This window comes from Apium graveolens, chromosome 9, assembly GCF_009905375.1.
Source record: "Apium graveolens cultivar Ventura chromosome 9, ASM990537v1, whole genome shotgun sequence".
Classification (NCBI taxonomy): Eukaryota; Viridiplantae; Streptophyta; class Magnoliopsida; order Apiales; family Apiaceae; genus Apium; species Apium graveolens.
In genome coordinates this window covers 236,878,688-236,884,820 of record NC_133655.1, presented here as the reverse complement: position 1 = coordinate 236,884,820, position 6,133 = coordinate 236,878,688, and positions in this window count along the sequence as shown.

Here is a 6,133-nt window from a genome sequence, read left to right as displayed (position 1 = left end):
TCCCTTATGAAATGGTACCTAATGCTGATATGCTTTGTCATTGAGTGTTGAACTGGATTACCTGTCATAGCAATAGCACTTTGGTTATCACAGTAAATAGGTATTTTAGAAAATTCTAACCCATAGTCCAGTAACTGATTCTTCATCCAAAGAATCTGTGCACAATAGCTTCCTGCAGCAATATATTATGCTTCTGCAGTTGATGTGGAAATTAATTTCTGTTTCTTGCTAAACCAAGAAACCAATCTGCCTCCAAGAAATTGGCAGCTTCCACTAGTGCTTTTCCTGTCTATTTTGCATCCTACAAAATCTGCATCTGAGTAACCTATTAGCTTAAAGTCTGATTCTCTAGGATACCACAATCCTAGATCAGTTGTACCCTTGAGGTACTTGAAAATTCTTTTCACAGCTATTAGATGAGGTTCTCTTGGATCAGCCTGAAATCTTGCACAAAGACAGGTAGCATACATGATATCAGATCTATTTGCAGTTAAATAGAGTAAAGAGCCAATCATACCTCTGTATTTAGTAATATCTATTGATGAACCAGTATCTTTATCTAACTTGGTTGTAGTGGCCATGGGAGTGGATGCAGTTGAACTGTCTTGCATTCCAAATTTCTTGAGTAAATTTCTGGTGTACTTGGATTGAGTACTTCTTCATTTTGCTTGACTTGAAGTCCCATAAAATAACTAAGTTCTCCCATCATACTCATTTGATATCTTAACTGCATTAGCTTTGCAAACCTTTCACAGAGTTTGGCATTTATGGAACCAAATATGATATCATCAACATATATTTGTACCAAAGTAAGTCCTTTCCATGGTTGAGATAGAACAGTGTTTTATCAATTGTGCCTCTGTTAAATCCACTTTCCAGAAGAAATTGAGCTAAAGTCTCATACCATGCTCTTGGAGCTTGCTTAAGGCCATAAAGTACTTTGTCAAGTCTGTAGACATGATTAGGAAATTTTGGATCTACAAATCTTGGAGGTTTTTCAACATATACCTCTTCTTCCAATTCTCCATTGAGAAAAGCACTTTTCACATCCATTTGAAAGACTTTGAAATTTTTGTGAGCAGCATAAGCCAAAAGATTCTTATGGCTTCCAATCTAGAAACTGGTGCAAATGTTTCATCATAATCAATACCCTCCTGTTGAGAGTAGCCTTTAGCAACCAGCCTTGCTTTATTTCTTGTAATTATGCCATCACTGTTAGTTTTGTTTCTGAACACCCATTTTGTGCCAACAATTGATCTGTTCTTTGGTCTTGGCATTAGGGTCCAGACTTTATTTCTTTCAAATTCATTTAACTCTTCCTGCATTGCTTGCACCCAATCAACATCTTGAAGAGCTTCTTCCACTTTCTTTGGTTCAGTCTGAGATAGAAAGGAATGATAGAGACATTCATTTGATGTTGCTGTTCTAATTCTGACAGCTGCTTCAGGATCTCCAATTATTAAGTCAGGTGTATGTGATTTGGTCCACTTCCTTGCAGATGGAAGTTGATTTCTAGAAACGGATCCTCCCCCATGATCTATGCTGTCTCCATCAGCATTTTTTGAAGCTCCCCTGTAGTTATGCTCTCTGAGACTTCAGAATTTGAGTTGGATCCTTCAGGATTTGAAGAATAAGAGTTTCCAGAATTATCAGAATTTGGCTCATCGGAACTTGATGAATCAGAACTTGAAGAGCCAGTGACAGGTTCTGATGCTTCTTGAGAGTCTTGAGTTGTGGTAGAATCTTCAGCTTGCTCCCCCTGGATAGGTGCATTTTCCCTTGGAGTAGTTACCACAGTTTCAATGACATCAGAACTTAAACCGTCAGAACTTACAGGATCAGGATTTAAGTCATCAGAATTTACAGAATCAGAATTTAAATCTTCATTTTCAAATCTCAGTTGATCATGATCATTGAAATCTTCAAGTCCAGTAATCTTCTTATCATCAAAAGATACATTGATAGATTCCATGATAACCCTTGTTCTTAAATTGTAGACTCTGAAGGCTTTTGTGGAAAGTGGATATCCAACAAAAATTCCTTCATCAGCTTTTAGATCAAATTTTGACAGCTGTTCAGGATGAGTCTTAAGAACAAAACACTTACATCCAAATACATGAAAGTATTTCATATTTGGCTTCTTTTTCTTCACCGTCTCATATGGTGTTTTTCCATGCTTGTTTATGAGTGAAACATTCTGTGTAAAACAAGCAGTCTGCACAGCTTCAGCCTAAAAGTAGGTTGGCAGCTTTGCTTCATCAAGCATAGTCCGTGCAGCTTTAATGAGAGTCCTGTTCTTTCTTTCTACAACTCCATTTTGTTGTGGAGTTCGAGGTGCAGAAAATTCCTGCTTAATTCCATGCTCTTTGCAGAACTCTTCCATGATTGAATTCTTGAACTCAGTGTCATTATCACTTCTTATTATTTTAACAGAATCTTTAACCAACTTATCCAGCTGTCTGACATGATCAGTTAGAGTAGATGTAGTTTCATTCTTCTTGTGCAAGAAATACACCCAAGTGTATCTTGTGAACTCATCCCCTATAACTATACCATATGTCTTCTTTGTAATAGACATGACATTGACTGGACCAAATAGATCAACATGTAGTAGGTGATAAGGCTCAAGAATTGAAGATTCAGTTTTGCTCTCGAATGAAGATTTTCTTTGTTTTGCCTTTTGACATGAATCACAAAGGCCATCAGGAGAAAATACTGATTTTGGCAGTCCTCTCACAAGATCTTTCTTTACTAGCTCATTTATGTTGTTGAAATTTAAATGAGAGAGTCTTTTGTGCCAATTCCAGCTTTCTTCAATTGATGCTCTACTCAACAGACAGATTGCAGAACCATCAGATCTTGTTGAAAGTATGGCTTCATAAATGTTACCATGCATGTAACCTTTCAGAACTACTTTGCCTGTAGTATTTCTTACAACTTCACAGTGTTCTTCAAAGAAATCCACATGATAACCTCTGTCATAGATTTGACTCACACTTAGCAGATTGTGTTTAAGTCCTGAGACAAGAGCTACTGATTCAATGATGACATTCCCAAGATTGATATTGCCATATCTCAGAGTTTTTTCCATGTTGCCATCTCCATTAGAAACTCCTGGGCCAGCTTTTTCCATAAAGTCTGATAGCAGGGCTTTATTACCAGTCATATGTCCTGAACATCCACTGTCCAGAACTAGGATGTTTTTCCTGTTGCCCTGCAATCACAAAGACCACTATTGGTTAGTTTTAAGGACCCATACTTGCTTGGATCCTTTGGCCTTATTAAGTTTGTTAGCATTTGCAGCGGATTTAATTTCAGAGTTTATGCTAACATGATGTTTATCAGAATTTATATTAGACTTTGCATCAGACTTTACACTAGAAGGAATAAACTAACTTTCTTCAAAGAAGGTTTTATTTGATAATAATCATAGTACAAACTATGATATTCCTTATAAGTATAAAAGGAATGCCATTAACTACCACAATAAAAATAAGGATTTTATGGTTTAAACCTAACAGACTGACTCTTAACTCCTAATCTAGGAAGTAAAGAGTTTATTTCTTTATTTTTCCTGCAAAAAGAAGCAAGATGGTTAGAGTTTCCAAAGTTATAACATTTCTTTCTAGGAGCATTAGGAACAGGCATATAATTATTGCTTTTATTCACACCTTCCTTTCCATTCCTATTTTTCCTAGCTTCATTTACCTTGTTCATATTTCTAATCTCTTTCAGCTTATACTTAAGCTGCTTCTTTGTCATTAAGCCTATGTTTACTTCAGCTGGTTTATCCTATTTTAATTTGTCAGAAGTTGACTTTTCTTTGACTTCTGTCCTAGACTCTTTCATCTTTTCAGAATCAGACTTTATAGTTTTTGCTACAAACTTAACAGGATTTACCTTTGGCTTAGCAGTCTGTTGAACAATAATTGGCTCAATTTGCACAGTTCCTTTCTCACTTTTATCATCTCTATAACCTAAGCCCTCTTTCCAGTTTCCACTACTTAGTAAATTCTGAGTTGTTCTGCCAGAGTTAGTCCAAGTTCTGATAATCTCTTTTTCCTTTTCTAGGTCAGCTTTTAGAGATTCATTCAATTTTAACACTTCATCTCTAACATACAAAGCATCATCTCTTTCTTTCTTAGTTTGATGAAGAAGAACTAACTCCTTTTCTAAATAGTCATTTCTCTTTTTAAAAGCAAGATTTTCAGATGATAATCTTTCACATGTTAAAGTCTGATCTCTATAACTAATGAACATGATTTTAAGATATAATCTCAACTCAGTAATATCATCAGTATGAAAAGCATAAGTTGTTTGAGGTACCTTCAATTCAGCAGTTGCAGAACTGCTATCAGCATTTGCCATCAAGGCATAATTCACTTCATGTTCAGAATCTGAAGTGTCTGTCCAGCTTTTATTCTTTGTGACAAGTGCCTTGCCTTTGTAACTTTTTCCTTTCTCGCAGTCAGGTGATATGTGGCCTCTTTCACCACAATTATAGCATTTGACATTTGAGTTGTCTCCTCTGTCAGACTTTCTTCCTTTGCCTTCAGACTTTCTGAACCCTTTCTTATCAGAACTTCCACCTTTCCTGAAAAACTTCATGCCCTTTCTGAATTTCTTGTAGGCTATCTTTGTGATACCTTTCACCATAAGAGCACACAGTTGCATCATCTCTGCCTCAGCATCCATTTCAGGTAAACTTTCAGTTTCTGAATCATCATCATCAGAATATGATGATTCTAAATCAGACTTTATGATGAGAGCCTTTCCTTTGCCCCTCTTTGAGGCAACCACTTTAGGAGATTCCTCCTCAGCTTTAAGAGCAACTTTCCTTGACTTTCTTTCATGCCTCTTGTTCCTTTGATCCATCTCAAGTTCATGAGTCTTGAGCATACCATAAATTTCATCAAGAGTAGTTTCAGTTAGGTCATAGTTGTCTCTTATGGTAGTAGACTTCAAATCCCAATTTTCAGGAAGAGCTAAAAGGAATTTTAGATTTGAATCTCCAAGATCATATTCCTTGTCAACCTGTGACAGATCATTCAAGAGTTTGGCAAACTTGTCATATAATCAGTTAATGACTCAGCAGCTTTTGAGTCAAAGTGCTCATACTCTTGAGTGAGTATAGTCCTCCTGTTCTTTTTGATTGCATCAGTTCCCTGGCATCTTGTCTCCAAAGCATCCCATATCTCCTTTATAGTCTTGTAATTAATTACCTTATTTAACATGACATAATCAATGGCACTATGCAGCAAATGCATTACCCTTGCATCCTTGGCAATAGATGAGATGTCTTCAGCTGTGTAATCACCTTTCTCCTTTGGTATGGACTTTGCTGGTTGATCAGCAACTGCAATAGAGAGCTTGGTAGGCTTATATGGTCCTTCATTAATCCTATCAAGGTATTCTGGATCTGTAGCTTCCAGAAACATAGCCATCTTCACTTTTCATATGGGATACTCAGAAGGTCTCAGTATGGAAACCCTAATAGTCTCATATCGAATGTGGGTTTGGGTGTTTTGAGTTTCCTGAGTTTTGGTGGGCTTAGTTGGGGTTTGTGTTTCTTCAGACATGATTGTTTGGATCTTTACTGTATGTGTGTTAATAGAAAGGCTCTGATACCACTTGTTAGGTCACACAACACTGTAGAAGGGGGGTTGAATACAGTGTTTATATAATCAAATCGATTTAACACAAGTACGTAACAAAGATCAAGTATATTCAATAAACTCTGTTACAATATGAACTGTTGTTTTCTCTCAGTGATGAACAAATATCACTAAGAGCTGCTAGGTTACAATGTATAATCTTCTCAATAATGATAACACATATAGTGTAAACCCTAAGTCTGTGTTTATATAGTACACAGTTACAAGATAACTTCTAATTGATATTGAATATAATTCTGTCTCCTAAAATATATTAATCAGATATCTTCTACAAGTCTTCCAGTCCTCTAACTCTTTCCATGCATATCTTCTATTATTTAATCCAAATCCTCTCATGTAAATCAGCCGCATTCCTTATCTGAAAGTCTTCCCGTACTTAAGTACTGATATGTACCTTAAGTTCTGATATTAAGTTCTGACTTCAGTAAGTCCTGATTTCAGTAAGTCCTGATATGTCC